The 18,103-nt window shown below is 45.1% G+C and overlaps 1 protein-coding gene across 2 annotated transcripts in view; it reads right to left on the bottom strand.

The window, feature by feature from the left end:
* Positions 1–18,103, bottom strand: part of LOC146189126 (uncharacterized) — a 51,187-nt gene that overhangs the window by 11,356 nt on the left and 21,728 nt on the right. The window contains exons 3-4 of one of the 2 annotated variants that reach the window (XM_084603219.1): positions 12,088–12,115; positions 5,370–5,428 (exon numbers count right to left, since the gene is read on the bottom strand). The gene's annotated coding sequence lies outside the window, so the exon portion shown is untranslated. The remainder of the gene's footprint in view (positions 1–5,369; positions 5,429–12,087; positions 12,116–18,103) is intronic. The other variant, XM_084603217.1, reaches the window with a different exon arrangement.

The following is an 18,103-nucleotide window of genomic DNA, read 5'->3' as shown; positions in this document are numbered from 1 at the left end:
ACTTCGGCGAGCACTTTCAAAATCACCTGTGATCATATTGTAGCAAAAAGGCAAATATCGTTAAAAAAACATAGCTGTTATTCTTGGGGAACGTTTAGGCCTATGCTGTTTTGAAAAATACGTACGTTTACTCGCCAGCAATAAAAATTTTGTGAACTGTTTTAGTTACCATAGCCTCATCTTTTCGGTAAAGAGTCAGTCTTTAGCCACCGAAAATCCAATTTGGTGTCCCTATTTGAAAATAACAAACAAGTGATAGATTAATCTTTGCAGCCGGACAGCGCGGAGGTTTCTCCCCACGTGAAGCCTGAACTGTGTATAAACTGGACAGTCCCATACCTTCAAGGCAAGCCTAATATCTTTTTATGACTTATTGCAGTCTTTATGACAAAAACTTCGAACAGCATGCACTAATTAAATAGAACCATGTCCCCTTTATCTTTCTTTTCGTTGATTTAAGACCATTCCGACCGCACAACCATTGTGCTTGCAAACACCGGCCCACCAGTAATGCACCGCTGTCCAATTTAAGCCTGACCAGCGATGGTACACGGTCGGCTGAGCTCTCATCTAATCCTACGTGGTAGTCATGGCTCAGCAGCTCCGCTCACTCTGGGTTAACGCTAGGCATCGCAGCTAAGCAGTAATGCCGTAGAAATTATTGATACAGTGATCGTAAAAATTACACAACAGCAGTATTTTTACAGCAAGGACGCCTTCCGCAGTATTACTCTGCGGTGCGCACAATTCACGTTCCTAGTCCATGCCATTGCGTAAGACGAAATCATCTGCATTTTATGCCAGAGCTTGTGCATTTCATCAGTGAATTACTTGTACACAATGTTCTTCCAGCGTTATTCAAATCCACTTACGTTTACCTTAGCACGATGTCGGTATGCATCGTACAGTGAGCGAGTGCCATACAACCGGCGTAATTGTCAGAAAACGTATTCTACTAAACCATACGTTTCCCGGCAATGGGCACTGGCGCAACTCACATGGCGAATGCAACCGACATTCAGGGGGTACCGGAAGGTATCACCGCGGATTTGACCGAGACAAAGACAAAGGCTAAAGAACGCCCACTGGTCGTGACTGCAGAAATTGATCGCTTCTGTGACCCCCTTTTGTCAGATGGAAGCCTGTTATCGGGAGTACGAACAAGGAGGAAGAGGCAAGGAGGTGCCGTTAGGTGTGAAAAACGACCTGCGCGGTGCCTGAAGCATTGATCAGTGAATGAACTGATTTCTCGGTAACAGGTGGGACGAAAGAAGAAGGCGTTGGCTGGCGTTCCAGTCAATCGCTTCTATCGAATGCGCTTACGTATTGCAGGACTTCTCAGGTGGGTTAAGTTAGTGAATTCAAGTGTTTTATAACTCGGATTATTTAAATTTCCAAGCCTCCCTATCGCTCCATCTGCGTGGGACATGGTGCAAACATCTTACCTATAGTCAACTGACAATTGCCGACCGCTTGTTCCAAACGCTCGAAGGGACTCGTATCGTGTCGATCATACTGTTGCACTGAGTGCGCATGTTAACATACTAGACCAGAAGCTCTGAAAATTGATTATTCGTTTTGTAAGTTAGGCAGGTAATAGCACATAACATAGGAATTTTGTTCGCTTTCAAGTTTCCTCATCAGGGTCACCAGAATGTATCATATTATTAACAAAGAAAAACGAGGAGCCCAGCTGTTCGTGTCTTTACCTGTAATTGCTAATGAAAAGTAAGAACCCACGCAGGAGACCTACTCAAAATATTTTCCTTCTTTTTGTTAAACAGTTGCTTAATTGAACATATTTCATTAGAACGATAACGCGTGGTTTACCAGACAACCGGTCACTATGTTACGCTTGAATAGACATACATTAAAAGCAATCTCTGCGTGATCCTCTTCACCGTGAATCCGGGCTTCTCAGTTATGACGAATAACCACGGCCTCGTCCGCGGCTAATAGCATATATTTACTTGCTCATGACAAAGGCAGAGCTTGTTGCCGTACGCATGACTCTGTCCATGGCGCTGCTAATTGACCATGTGAGAAATCCTTTCCCAAAAAGACCTGCCGCGGTGGTACATTGATTAGGGCCCTTGACTGATGTGACCAAGGATGCGGGATCGAATTCCGGAGTATCGATGGAGGCGAAAAGCAAGGCGCCCGTCTGCTGTGCGATGTCAGTGCACGTTAAAGAACCCCTGATGGTCTAAGTTTCTGGAGCTCTCCCCTACGGCGTCTCTCATAGCTCGTTAAGGCCGCAAATCAAATCAAAGTAGGAGGAAGATGAGGAGGAAAGGCCGGGAGGTTAACCCGTAACAGCAACCGAATCAAATCAAACCTTCCTAATAAGAGGCGCATGCCCAGATCAGGGGCATAGCTAAGGTTCCACGGAAAGCGCTGTTTCACGATTATGTAGTAAATCTTTCCGAAGTGAACTCCGCATATGTACTTCCAAATAAAATTAGTCGCTAAATTGCTTTGCTCTGTTCTCATCACGTCCACGCTTGTTGAGCGGAATTCCCTTTTGAATCATGCAACGGGCACATGCTCGTAGTGCATGACTCAAGCTCACGCCCAGGGCACAGGCAGGCACAGTGAAAAATGCCTGCTCCCGAGCAACAACAGGTCACTTTCGCGCCCGTAATGACAATCATTAAAGTGTATAAATCCTGTTGCATATATTCATCTTTAAATTTGGCGTCGACACACCCTGAAGTGTACAGGAAAGTTGCACCCGGAAACAACCACTTCTGCTCCGCGTACCGCATGCATCAAAAGACGGAAACAGGCGAGCGGGTCCTTATGTAAGCGCGAAGCATTTTCTCGCCCGCTCGCCCTGCTCGGAGCCAATTAGTCCTTTGTTTTCTTTGGTCGATGCCAGTTTGGCGACCAGGCCTTCTATCAATGGCGTATGAGATTTCAGCGCCGCATTCTTCGAAGGCACGCGGCACGCGCAAAGAAAACAAGGTCTGCAACAGGCCTGCCATGGGTATATACATGTATGCAAAAGTAAAATGAATAAAAGCTTTACAGACCTCCGCGCTGCACTTAAATCGACCGGCTTGCTTTGCATACTTTCAAAGCCGCTCGTTCGGCCGGCTGGACCGTTAGTAACTGTCGTCAATCGCAAAGGTGGCGCAACCAGATATTATACGGGCACGCTCCCTTTAGGTGGACGCACGTGTCTTGTTTTCTTGAAGGTGAGGGCTTGAGACTCCTCAAGGAGAAAGGTGGGACGTTTCCTCGGCTGTTGGTGGCATTTTCGTCTCGTCTTGCGGGAAAAGCCGCCTGAAAGCTCTCGAGAATGTCAGAGGCCTCAGTCATTGAGTCAGTCCTTTTCGTGTGACGTGAGGTATCCGGCGTGTTCCTGGCGTGAGTATTAGATGCACTGTCAGGAACTGGATGACGTCACTGCTACCTTAGTATATCCGGTAACGTGAAATGGCACGCGCAGTATACTTAACTCGATCGTTCAGTTCAAGGCAATGAATTGCTTCCTTGTGACGATTTAGGAAGGCGACCTCGAGGTATTTCCCCGGTCCCCGCATCGAACGCTCCTTATCGAACGCGATAAACGCGTCGCGTCGTCCTCGTCTCCAAGGCAACCGCTTGAAGTATTAATTCGGAGAAATGTGTTGACTGTTTTGAAAGTCACAGAATAACAATTTCTCACGGACCGACATTCCAAAGGGTACTAGTGCGTTTCATGACCTCATGGCTTACGTTTTCGCAAGTGTGGTCCTCAGCAAGATTTGTGTATCAGCACGTACGCTGGTACTAACCTGAGCAGTTCATTCTGTGGGATAACTTATTCAGAGTAATACCTCGGTAGCATAATTTACTTTTGCCTCAAAACAAAATGCGTGCCGCTCACTGCTTGAGCTGGAGCTAGCATTCGAAAAAAAAGTGCGCATAGCTCAAAGGACATAAGTGCGCTCTTTGCTTTAACTGTTTCATTCTAATGCGCTAACATCTTTATAAACAACATTCTAACTAAACGGTCGCTTGTTGACCCTGGCTGAATGTTGTCTGGATTGCTTAGAAAGCCGCGACCCGCCGAACACCAGCCCAGTAGAAGAGTAGCAGAGCTAACGAAGATTCATCACATCTGACTACACGGTCACGCGCGCATTTCACTCTAGAGGGAGTATAATTTTACAACACGCAGGCAGCGTCATGCGTGGAAAAATGCATCGTCAGCCAAAGATTGAGAGGACGAAAAGGAATTGGACAAAAAAACAACAACTTACAATTCAATAGATGCCCAAGCAGATTTCTAACAACGAAGGCATGAACAGATCAACTTTGTTTCAATCTCCTTTAGACCACGATGCTATCACCGCGTTTTTTCATTATTTTATAAAAAATACTGGACAAGAAAAAAATCGAACGTATCCTTTCTTTAGACAACGGGCCGCATATTATGAACCCTCCATAGCCCCGCAGGTGACCCAACACGGGCATCGAAATGCTACAAGAAACACACACACACACTCACACGTGCACGCGCGTTTCAAGGTAATGTAATGATTTTGTAGGCTCCAGCATACACAACCCCCGTCCCCTTCCCAAAGCCTGCTTCTGTCCAAAGACAGACTCGGTGGTTGTAACGATTTGATATGCTGCTTTTTGATACGAATCTTGCGCAGACTGAAAGTTCCGCCAACACAGCTTAATTACAGCACATAATCTTTTTTAGGTCGAAAACGCTTATACGATCAGTTCCGAGCGAGGATTTTGCGTGTTCATGACGCCTGATTGGCTTGTCAGATCATGACGCCACCATCCACGTAACCGCGCGCAGGTAATTAAAAGAGTTCATTCATACTTTCCATCTCCTCAGTGACTCATGGTTCCTCTCTTTTTCTCCATATATACGCAGTTTAACAGACTGCGTATATATGGCCCGTATATATGGCCCGACCTAGAGTGACGAAACAAAGCAAAGCGGTTTCGGTACCCCAATGTAGAATAAACGCGCACAAGGCTTCCTTTTTCCCAAAGACCATCGCTGAGCGAAACGTTCTACCGAACGGGGTGGCGAACCGGTCAACGTCCAATTTCTTTTTAGCAGCCATTGTTCCTTATTGGTGATTGCGGGGCATTTCATTACTTTTTGCTAGTTTTGCCTGTTTGCTAGTAAGTGTTGGAATTTAGATGTTGTTGGCTGTTGGTTGGCTGTTTATTGTTGATCGCATAATTTTGTTGGTGTTTTTAAATTCATAGTTTTTTGTCTTTATAGTACAGCAGCGATTTGTAACAAACAGCGTTTTTTTGCCTTGCAAACACATACTGGCTTTGCGGCCAAAAGTTTGCTAGCAGTACTGAATAAATAAATAAATGAATGAATAAAATATATCGATACTTACTCCTCTTTACGTTTCTCTTCCCCAGAAGTCATTTTATTTTTGTCAATGTAAATCACAACCTGTGTAATATAAAGAAAAAAAATTTAAAAATCCGAGGGGCTGGTAATTCTTAAAAAAAAAACCATTCAATGGTTCGCCACTAATGTATCCAGTCGGGGCGAAAAGGTGCAGAAAATGAGCATAAACGGATAAAACGAGACGCTTTTTCGATTTGTGGAAAAACATGCACGAAAAAAACGAGAATATAAACGCACGCATATGTTGACTGGTTCAGTATACGCAACTACACCTTAACCAATCCTCCCATATGGATATGTGACATACTTCAAAAGACCAAGAAGAACACTCGCAGGCTGAGCCATCACCACTGCGCGGACAGCGAAGATTTGAAAGAGACGTGAGGGGACAGATTGAAAGAGGAGACACTCGTCGAAACAGCCTCATCCGCCGAAGCGATGTGCCAACGACATTTATAGCAACAGACACCTGTACCAGTTACAGAAGCATTAATCCTTCAGACGTTAGAAGAAACAAATGTTTTTGTGGTGAAAGGGCGTCCGCTGTGGGTATTGCACGCACCACCACTGCAGGACCTCCACGGCGAACACCAACTTTGCAGCCGACCTCTCCACCTTCTTTCTTATTAAATTACTCTCTCTCTCTCTCAAACTTTACAACCAATATGCCACTCCATACTCAGAAAGAACTGTGAGTTTTCAACGCACACACACCTGTATTCACCCTGTCGTTGTGAAGCCCAGTCAGCTTCATTGTCATGAACCTGGTACAGTGAAATTCAGGTGTTTAAAGACGCTGCAGGTTTACCTTGAGTCCCTCAAGAAACTTCATACCTTGAGGACCAAATCAGAACCCAATAAATTTGCCTTTGTTTAGGAGCCGCGCCCATAACAGCTCGAAAACCTCTGTGGTATATCGAAAGAAAGGTCTGAATTGCAATATTTCTCTGAGAAAAGATTATTACTTTCTCAGAGAAATCCTTTTTTTCACCTCAATCCTAATTTCATCTTTAGCTTCGGAAAAACCCCGGAGAGTTGGCTGCACCACTACAAATACTGACACGAGGATCCCGAAATGTAAGGCGATAAACAAAGATGGCATTGCACCTTCTGGGTCGGCAAATAACTTCATTTGCGTACGTTTGGTAAGTTCTTTATTAACAGGCAGCCTTGCGCACAAACACTGCGAAGAACTTTGCCAAATGCCTTTACTCGGCACATCCGAATAAGATTTCTTTGACCAGTTCAAACTGGAAGTATTTAGAACACCAAAACTTCCAACACGGATTTGGGTCCGATTACTTCTGCCTGGAATACCACTTAGTTGATACCAGTTTACTAAGTATCAAGTTGCTGAGAAAAACGATGAAAGCTACCGTGAATTTCGTAATCTTCACTACAGAAGAAATATGGATAATATGCTTCGATAGTCTTTAAGTGATCTGTACCTGTGCTTATGTGAATTAATATAGTGCGCCCGGAATACAAAGTGCAACAAATTAAACCTGCATTATGAGGTTCTCGAAAACGTTTCACGACAGCTCAAGGCAAACCGAAAATATTTGACGTAACATGATAGTAACAATACCAGATAAAAAAGATTACTTACACTGCCAATCCGGAGTGGCAGACGTCATTTTGTCCAAAGTTATCAGCCTCGCCACTAGATGGCGCGACTCATTGTCGAATATGGGAAAGCTTTGGAAAGCAGAACTGCAATCTGATCCACCGATTCCCAGTCCACCGAACCACCGATTTACCGCTTAACGCATTCACAGTCTCCTTAGGGCTGTCAATAATAATCAAAGAAAGCGCGACAATAATAGATGTGTCGCTGTAGTAAGTGCTGATTTCATCTTGAAATTCTAATTCCTCCTTAGCAAGAGCAGTCGGTGTTTTCCTCACTCAACGTGCGGTTAATTTGTGGCACCGCGATAGATCTAGCAAAACTTCGAAGGTATAGTTGCCCCTTAAGCTTTGCTGTATTTGGGGCTGATATAAGCCTGGGCGGCTCCTGTGAATAATTTAACCCATATACGCCTAAGCTGCCCTATTTAACCACATTTAAAATATGTTTTTGTATAGGATGCGATTTTACTTCTAGATTGAAATAGTTTCCTCAGCATCAACTTTTCAGCGGACTTAAAATGCTTGTTGCTAGGCTACCTGTTAGGTGCGGTAACGTCAACTCTAATGTGATCGCTCCACATCGCCCATTGTTGTTTCAGCGTGGTGACATACCATTCTTGCTTTCCTTTCTTTTTGGCGGTATCACAATGCAGTCAACAATCAAAACAACGGCGAATATTTCCGAATGTACACAACGCAAAATACTGATCGCACACCGGGCAGCGTTTGAACAGGAAACATTTAGATCCCCTTGAATGTCAGCTTTTTGCCGCAAGCTTTTATACAGCAACATTTTGTAGTGACTCCATGAAACAGCTGTGTCCTGCACTAGGCCAATATAGCTGTATCGAAGCGTACCCGAGGTTAGGAACGGGATGTCCTTCAGGAATGCGGATCTCTCTAAGACTTCCGTGTTCCTGGTTTCCTAAAAAATTAAATTCTATGGTTGACAAGTTGAAATACTGCCCATCTATATTTCTTTCAAGTCTGTAATTAGAGCGCACTGAGGAAAAAAAAAACTCTTCGGATAGAAGGCAAGTTATTCATTTTTTACAACGGCCACCAACGATGCCGAATGAGTCAACAGTACTCCTTATTTCAAAATGCGCCTTGAAGTAATATGATAAAAATGTGTTCCGCCCTCAGGAATTAAAATTATGGGGGCCTATTTAAGCAGCGCTATACGAAGATGAAGAAACTAAGAAAATGCAACGCGACCCTTTTTGAGTTCAAAAGCCGGCAGTTCACATTCATAACATATTTGAAATTACAACATCGGTACAACACTTACAACACACTGCGATGTCCCTATCGCTGCAAACACCATTAAAATCATCCCTCCCCCCAAATGCAATTATGTGATCACTGCTCAAATGGCCAATGAGAAACTCAGTTTGCTACCTCCCTGCTTCGCAGAGGTGTGTGAAAAAATTAATTCCCCCTTTCACACAAGAATAAGCCTGTCGAGTAAGCTTGCGTTGTCGTTAGTGATAATCTAGCAAAACGGAGCCTCGAGAACAAATTCCGTCTTTTCATTACAGGAAAGCATAGTTTCCTGAAAGGCTTTAACACTAATACCTCTAGCGACTGGAATTACGGTGACGTTCGCCATTTTTCCTACCTTTCTACACTCACCGCAAAAGGAGTAGTACACCTATGAATCTGCGGTCTGGATGACAGTCGGAACACTCTTTTTTTTTTTTTTTAATTTACATTTCACGTCACCTCCACATCGGATCCTTTCCGTGTGTAACTACCGACGCCTTCCTCCTGAAGGACGCGTCAAAGACGCGCCTCTGTACGTGGCCCTTTCACAGACAGCCGAAGTGTCGTCCCGAGTCGTCGAACCGAGAAAAGCGCTCCTAACCGCTCTGACTGACTATAAGAGCACCGATCATACAAGGAGACGCAACACTCGGGGCCCTGACGCACTACCGCAACCGAAAGTACCGACAACGCTTTATGTCCACTGCTTCTTCTGGAAAATCCTGCAGTCAGTGTGGTGCTTTTGAAACATATTGGTCATCTGCACGAGCGCTAGACACTCACCAACACAACAAATATAGCCCAGTTTTTCGGTTACCACGCTAGCTAGGTTAGCCTAAATTCTACACAACCGAAATCATTCAATTAAAAGTAGCTTCAAGAAAACTGTTGATACGTAGCAGAGCATTAGGGGTTCAACATGAGGTGGTTAGCGCAGCGAGTTAAACAGTAGCGCCGGGTTGCTACTAGAGTAGTTGAAACCAGCACGTTATTTAAAATATGGGTGTCCTCGCCGAAGGACCCACGTTCAATCTGTGCAGCTACTTTCGACAAGATTTCGCTTGCGCTGCATCTTTTACGGAGTATATTTGCCGCATTTAAAACATAGAGGCGTGAAGAAGCCACCATTTCATTGAACTATAGCTAAAAGTGAGATGTGATGCTATGAACTTCGCGACCCAGTCTGATTGACGTGATGCTCAGTGTGGATGGAACAATGAACTCAATTGTAAATTCAACTATTAAAGTTAGACTATTCACGCTTAAGTTGCAAAATTGTTGAAATTAAAAGAATAAACACGTGTAAAGAAGACGAAGAAGAAACAACCCTGCGGCATCACCATCGCCACCATCGCTGGTCTCCGGCGCCCATCTCTCTCGCGCTGAAGCTGTTCCCTGCGGCTGGTATTCCGATCCCTCTGTGCCCGAGTTACTGCCAGCGCTAGACAATCAGGCCATCTATTAAATCCACATTTCACTTGGTGGAGGTCAAGCTGAGGTTCCCTGTACCCATCTCGCCCTGGAACTTCGAAGCAGAACGTTGACTACACCAATGACGGAGCCTACTTCATCGCACCTACATCCGCCAGTCACCTGCACAGGTTCCCTTCGCCAACGGGACCCCGCTACCTTCAGTGGAAGTAGTGATGACGACGTCGACGATTGGCTGTCCACTTACGAACGGGTCAGCCGCCACAATAACTGGGACGACAATCGTAAGCTTAATAAAGTCATTTTTTACTTGAGCGACGTCGCTAATCTGTGGTTTCGAAACCACGAGTCCGACTTTACACCTGGGCGCATTTCAAGACCAAATTTTCGGATGTCTTTGGCCGCCCCACCGTCCGAAAACTCCGCGCGGAACAACGTCTTCGATCGCGACTACAGCTGCCAAGTGAATCGTTCACCAGTTAACATTGAGGACATTGTTGATTTGTGTCGCCGCGTTGACCCGACCATGACCGAGGCCGTTAAAATACGTCATGTCCTCACAGGGGTTAATGACGGCGCTTTCAACATGCTCGTGGCCAAAAGCCCCACTACGGTCAAGGAAATATACGACCTCTGTCAAAGCTACGACGAACTCCGCAAGGAGCGTGTTTTGATTCGCAAGTCTCAAGCATCACTTGCTGAACTTGCCGCGGAGAGGGAGTCATCTAGCCTCTCTGAAGACATCAAGGCTTTTGTACGTCAGGAGGTCGCGCGACAACTGACTCTGCAGCCATATATTAAGGAGTCGACACCAACTGGCCTTGTTCCGGAGCTTCGCCGTGCAATCCAGGAGCATGTGTCTGAAGTCGTCCCTAATCCTGTCCCTCAATCAGCTCCGGTCGCACCCTTAATGCCGTTCCCCACGCCCACAATGTCATCGTCCGGCGTTGCGCCACTGAGCTACGCTCCAGCATTCGCGCCGGCTCCTCCTCAAGTATTGCGTCGCACGTATGCCGAAGTCACTTCAAGTTCACCCCCTGAGCCAGCATATGCCTATACTTCGCCCCCAATGCGGTCGGCACCAACAGCTTTCGCTCCCCCCTTGCTTCAGACACGATCTCCATGGCGCACTTCAGACAACCGGCCTATTTGCTACCACTGCGGCATCCCTGGACACACTACACGCTACGGCCGGCGCCGAATAAATATGGCCTTTGCTGCACGGCCTGCGCCACCTTATCTGGGCAGCACTTGGAAAGAAACATATTATTTTCAATATGCTGTACAGTGTGTCCACCATAAGGTTGTCTCGTGATGCATTTCTTCTCCAGCTGGCGGCTTTTCTGAAGCGTAAAAGTGCTCTTCTCGACAATGAAAGATTCTGAGTATAATTGTCGCATACACATTACGGTAAATCGGATATACCTGATTCGGTTGAACAGCCGTCGACATACCCTAGCTTCGCTTCGGCCATTGTCGGAAGCTGTTAGAAGTGTTCGGAATGTGGCAGAGGAAATTAGTTGATTGATAAGGAATAGGTATTTATGATGGACAGTGATTGGCTGATTGGTGGTTAATACTCTAAGCGCAATTGATTGATAACCATATCGACAAAAAATAAACACCAAATATAAATATGAAACAAACTGAACTACTGAGAATTGAAATTTATATGTATAAAAATGAAACTTTAACAAACAACAAAATTTAATATTGCTAGGTCACTGCGTCGCAGTCCAGCTTAGATAAAAAAAGTTGTGTGTCTCTGCGTCGTAGTGCATCATGCCTAAGAAGCTGAAAATTATTAGTATTTGCAGTGTCCTGCAGTCCGTCGGGCTAAAAGTGCTGAGCCATTGCGCCCTAGTTCGTCGTAGCAAAGAAATTGATCAAGCAAACGAACGAGAGCCTTTAACACCGCCTTTTCATACCGCTAATACTTATATATTTATTTTAGTTTGTTTTGCAAAAGCAAGGCGTGTTATCTGTCTCACTTCTCAGTTGGCACCTAAGATGTGCATAAATTATCGATTTGAATAACTATCGCGAAATAGCGTTCAACTTGAGTAGCATACGGGTGCTCAATTTTGAACGATATCGTATGACGTCACCTTGAAAGCTGCACAAATAACAATTATGTCACAATTTGTATACGAAATCATGCGAGTTTTTTTTATTTTCCGATGCCATTTTCTCACAATTTGGGTTATGGCGGCGGTTTCTAGAGCTAACGAGCTGCACACGCCTTCCGTAGTAAACGAAAATCGGTTTCCTCTTTGTTAGGCCATTGTTAAGCCAGACTGGCGACGCGCAGCTCGAAATAGCTTATGCGAAGTCGAAATCAGAAGATGTTTTAAAACGCAGACCGTCATACTTACCCGCACTGCCTCCACTAAATGTTCTTACCTGGACAACAAAAGAAAGCAAACAAAGAATGCAGATCCAGGTATATAAACGAAGCTGTATTCTAAACCTTATAAATGTCGATATTCATGTCATCGTATGAGCCAGAAAAATCAACCAGAGCACGCCAGCTATACTGAGGTTTTAGGAAATTTCGTACCTTATCTGAAGCAACGCCTGCAGAAATTGTTTCTTCGTCATTTAGGCCTCATAAGTTGCTTTTTCGCATTCTCGCTTTATTTTCAGTCTACAGTTTGCAGTACTGCCATTGAAAGTGTCTGATAATGTATTGTATCCTCGTAAATAACGGGTTCAAAATTTCGCTATGACAGTTCGAAAAAAAAAAAGTGGTTAGAAGGTGAAAACCAATTTCGGACAGCAGTAAAGGGTGGGGGGCAGGGGGGACACAGCGAAGTGGCGAGGTAATGTTAGGCGCCAGCCTCCTTTCTACATTAAAGCGATTTTTTCACAGGCATTTCAGATCTCTGACTTGTTTATATTGCAAACAGAGACATGGCCGCACACCTGACTGTTTCATGCTAATTGTCAATGACTGCCAGTGTTTCCATACATATACGAGCAAATTTTATACTGAAGTTTAACCAAGGCCAGGGATATATACGCGCCTACTGCAGTGGCTGAGTGGTTTTGGCTTGAGCCTAGGCATCTCGCAGGATCAAATTCCGGCCTCGTCAGCCAAACTTTACCACAGGCAAAACGACAAAACACCGCTGTGCAGTGGTAGGACAGGACGCGTTAATGAGCCTAAGGCTATCTAACTTAATCAGGAGGTCAATGATGTCGGCGTTAGATAGAAATTATGCATAATAAATCACACTACCGCGGAGCAAAACTTCTGAACTAATGATAATTGCTCTTCGTTTACTCAAGAAAACTTGGCTACGTTCAAGGGTACTCGATAATTTTACCTTTGACATCAAGGAACGCAGTGTTCTAAATAGAAGCGATTTTATCGTCTCGAATTAACAGGGCTGCATATTAACCGATACAAGCCTCTGCTTCTGAGTATCGCCCAGGAGGCCGAGGAGGGTTTGCAATCGTAATGAGGCCTTAGTCATAAATCTAGAAATTGAGATCAAGGAAGAAATGCGGCCCCACTGGTGATCGACTATCGAGACCATTTTAGGAACCTCACTAAAGGAAATGCTACAGAAATTCTGATAAGACGCGCAGCGCAAAGAAGCCTCATCTGAAAAGAATAGGTAATTTTAGATGACTATTGGGCAAGTTCGTGATGATTGCACCGGTTTATGTGTCACGAGCCCCTTAAACAAACATTTCTCTTTCTAAAGAGCGATGCCCATGGTTCATCCAACTATGCAGTTAATTTGACACACTGCACTGTTGTTCAGTTCCAAGACCACAGCGTAAGAAAAAAAAACACGACATCAGCAATCGAAGCTTTCAAAAACTCCCCGCTATCAAACATAGGTACATCGGGCCCTTGAGGGTTTCAGCCTCTAACTAAATATAAATGTTTCTAGTTAGGAAAAGTGGTACTGGAACGAGGGCTCTCAACATCAAGAGGTTGAAGCCGTAGGTTGCAACAAGTGGTGTTAGCCTTGGGGGTTCTGACGGCCCTTACTCCACCATAACATCACCTAAATATTAATTAACGTCCGAAATTTACTTAAATACACTGTCGCAAATAACAGTCGCCAACTAGAGGCCAGATCTCAGTCCCGTACAAAAATTAAAGAAGGCATTTAACCGCCTTTCTACAAGACGGGATTTTGGACTGGTAGACAATATCCTGAAGTGAACTATAGGGGACTCCTGTTTTCTTGAGGGAATTGAAGGACAGACTCCTTTTTCCCGCTGTACCCTGAGCAGCACATAATGCAATGTCCTATATCCCTGCACACAGCACAGAAGGGACTCAGCGGAGACGTTTTCAGGCCCGTATTGTACATCCACGCGGGGATACGAGTAGAGATCTTACAAATGTGATATAATAAAGTGGTCCAGGATTTTTTTAGTCCTTTGATCACGCATGCCTTGTAACGTGAACTCCAAAAAGAATTCAAATGCCTGAACACTGCTTATCTACAGAGTATTTCAGTGTCTTTAGGAACTCTTCTCGATGGATGTTCTCAGAGACCTTTACGGGCTAGGTTGCCCACCACCTCACTGCATTTGACACCTATGTGTGAGGTCACCCAGTGAAAACGCATTGAAAAGCTTTTGCTCTCTAGAGTATGTATCAAGCGCAAGGAGGTAAGAAACATGTCACCAATATGGGACCCAAGCTTTAAACTTTGAAGGACGGAGTTTGGAACCGCCAGGATCAGCACAAGTTGAGTCGGAAATGACCGTAGCTTCCATAAAGCCGCCTCAATGGCAACGTTGGCCGTTATGGAGGACACGATTCAGAAATGCTTACAGACCATAAATTACTCAAAGAAGGAATAGTTATGCTTTCGGTCATTACTACCTAAGAAACTAAGAGTATTTAATGCCAAGTAAGCTTGAGACTCATTTCTTTTGGCGTAGCCGTTGACGAAGGGCTCCCCCAGCTACCGTCTCTCCTAGGCGGCCGAACTGCATTAGCAAACTTTGTGAAGCGATAAGACTAAGAGGTTTGGATAGTGTCTCAAGAAGCCGAGCATTATTCGCAGCCGCCTGAGGAGCTCCAATGGCTCTTCTTTGGCCCTTTCTGTGGATTATGGCGAGACGTTCCATATTTGCTATCTGTGGGAAAATTAAAGGTCATTGATAAATAAACATACTAAGCACCAGGCTTCGTGATGCCTGACAATTGAAATAGCGCTGTTTCACCGTTGCTCACTTGCGATTCTGCGGATCACGTTGAGACACGAAATAGAGATGAAACAATGGAGTCCCCAGCTCGTCGCCACTGTACAGGGGAGTCAAGAAGGACACCCAAAAAGTGCTCGTGGGAAAAAATTGGCAAATTCAAGAGTGTCAAAGTCTATATTCAACATGGCAGAACGTCTTCCTATACCCAGAAACAGGAAAAAGCGTCCCCAGATTGGTTTGGATGGTACTGACACCCAGAGGTATTGCGTCACTTGATTGTGCTTACCTTTAATTATAGGTGCTGCTGCATCAGCCACGCCATAAAGATAAAATTAAGGAAGAAAAAAACAAAAAACGAACGACGAAATGCAAGAAGCAAAAAAGAAAAACACTAGGAAAGAAAGCAAAAACAAAGAGAGAAGAAATCTGTCGGCGAAGTCTTTGTTGGCGTTTTACCGCATGTTTGTAATGCAGTGTAGCTGGGATAACTAAACCAAACGCTTAGCAGTGGCTATCAGTGTTAAAGTGATTTTAGTGCAAATAATGCACGGGCTTTTTCCGTCTCAGCTGTTTCAACTTGGAGTAATTGCTATTTTTCGACCGATACTTTCCTGATACATACTTTCTGATGCTATAAGCATGGTTCACGGGACTTTCAGCTGCCCATGTAGCGCCATCTGGAAGACGTTGCGTGAAAGAGAGGAGGTATTACCGTGGCCTCCCCAATCAGCTCCGGGACAACGGAGCGCTTGGTCGCGGAGGTCACAGCTAAACCCAACTTATGGCGTCATCTGAGAGCCGCCGCGTAAAATAGCGAAACCTTAACCTGACTTATACAGGGGCACAACGACCGAAAGCAGCCGCGCAACAGGTGCAGTGTAACCAATGCATAAGCTTGGCTGACTGAAAAATTCATATTCCCGGTAACAATACGTTTGTTGCAGACCATGTGAGCATCTCGCCACGGGGCATCTTGGTCCCTTCACCGGGACCATCAAAGGTGGTCACCTTTGATGGTCACCTTCATATTGCGCTAACCAGTACTTTTCGAGACTGAATAAAAATCGGGCATGTGATCAACGGGAAGCGTAATTGAAATGTGAAAGGAAATCAGAATTACACCGCAAATTCACTAGCGAGCATTTGTAGAGAGCAAAAAACTGCTGACACGAATTGGATTCATTTGAACTTCGAAGTTTTACTTGTACATGTACAACTTCTCGTTTCCGTAAGCAAGACCTTCGCCGAAATTATGTGAAGCCTTATACAGGGCTCCAAGGAATAAAGAATGACTGCAGATCACACTGTGGCGAAACTATTACCTGGTTTGACGGAGTTTTACTGGCCTGACATTTGATGGCCGCGGATCAGGTCGACATAACAAGCTCAATGCTTTGACCAGATACCGAAGAGGTTCTCTGCAAAATACAAGCACCAGGCTCCCCCCCCCCCTCATCCGGGGAAGCAGAAAACATTCCAGAAGTCAAAACTTGATCCTCGTTCTCTGCGATGAAATCCAAGCCATCGTCCGCGCCTTAACCCTTTGACGGTCGAATTGTTTTGAAAACAACTTCCCCAGATGGTTAAATTACTTTATTGTGGATTTTGAAAGTTCAATATGAGCTAAGTCAAGGAAAAGTTGTAGAAAATTATTAGGAATCCTATTTTGGAGTCAACGTTGCTCCAGAGTGCAAACTCAGGAACCTCAGAAAACCACAAGGAGAGCAGGAATACCTCTTAATCGTGGATGATAAACAAGCTAACAGCAGCTCCAATAAAGATGGAAATAAATTTCTGTGGTGCCTGCACCGGGAGTGCAGTGGCCATAAAGATAAAAATCAAGTTTTGCTCGCCTCCGTTGCGGGGGGGGGGGGGGGGAGGGGTAACCGGAACCATGCAAGAGCCTTGCCGCTGACCGGGCCACAAGCTGCAGCTAAGAATCAGTTCCTTTTATTCCCTGCACCGAAGCGCCCATAAAGATATAAATCAAGTTTCGCGCCTCCGTTGCGATCACGTCGCGAAACTGAGACCGCTGTAGGGCGATGGCGCTGCCGCAGACCAGGCTGCAGCTAGGAATCACTTCTGTTTATCTTCACAAGAAGGCAGCGCCATAAATTTCAAGCGCTTTTTGTAAGCCCTAGGAGGTGGCAGCACCTCCCAGTGAACATGCATCGTCATTAGGGCGCGAAATTTCAAACGGGAGATTGAAACCGTACCGATACGGCAAAAACCTTGCGGGACGGAAAACGGCCGCCGTACATGTACGGCAAAAACCCTCATATCGTTAAATAAAAAGCCATTTTAGCGAGAGGTGAGTTGTTCTGACTGACAGGCGAAAAACTAGTGCAGGCAACGCGCAGCGTCGTCTACTCGTTTGCGCTCGCTTTTCCGTCGTGCTTTCGTGCTCGCCCAAGCTGACACGCGCACAAAAGCAAGGATTATAAATCCTAATCAACGTATTCCTCAGCACCTCCAGGGTGTGATGCCGTTCGTACAACTATCCACACTGAAAAATAAAAGGCTCAAGCGCACATCGGACGCCAAGCACAAAGAGGGCCACGTACACGTGCAGAATCTTGCTTAAGAAATGCCGGAGTGTTTTCAGGGCTGCTCTGGTGTTGCCTGTTGCGCTTAGACTCACCGTTTAAGGACGGCGAATGACCACGCCATCTAAAACTCTCCTCTCAAGCTCCCGAATTTTGAACAAAAGGCCGTCACTGCTATGACCGTAAAACGGTGGAAGTGCGCAAGGAAACGAACATACAGGCGAAGGACGTTTACTAACAAGTGACGAAACTGACGGAAACAAAGAGATATATTGAAAGGACGGTTGCCAACACGCTGAGGCGGTCGTCTCATTAGATCGTCAAGCTGATCCTCGAAGAGAAAGGAGGCGGCAAACGATGAATAGTGCACGAAATGCAGACATTCACACGAGAGCCCCCCTTCCCAACTTCCCATCATGGTCTGGAAATACTCGGACAGTAAGAAGTCAGAAGAAAATACTTGCCTAGGAGTGGACCATGACGTATGCTTCTGATGTGTTCACAAGAAAACTGTTGTTTTTGAAGGCTAGTAGACCAAGCAAAACATGAAAAACATAGATACTGTAACGATGGAAGGAGAGGGGCATGGAAAATGAGATTCATTTCTATGACTATAACCCTGCTATTATTGAGATCATCTTGATATGTTTGTGACCGTGCGTTC

This window comes from Amblyomma maculatum, chromosome 5, assembly GCF_055883805.1.
Source record: "Amblyomma maculatum isolate TAMU_Amacu chromosome 5, ASM5588380v1, whole genome shotgun sequence".
Classification (NCBI taxonomy): domain Eukaryota; kingdom Metazoa; phylum Arthropoda; class Arachnida; order Ixodida; family Ixodidae; genus Amblyomma; species Amblyomma maculatum.
The sequence above is the reverse complement of the archived record's forward strand: the minus strand, read 5'-3'. Positions and strand labels throughout refer to the sequence as shown.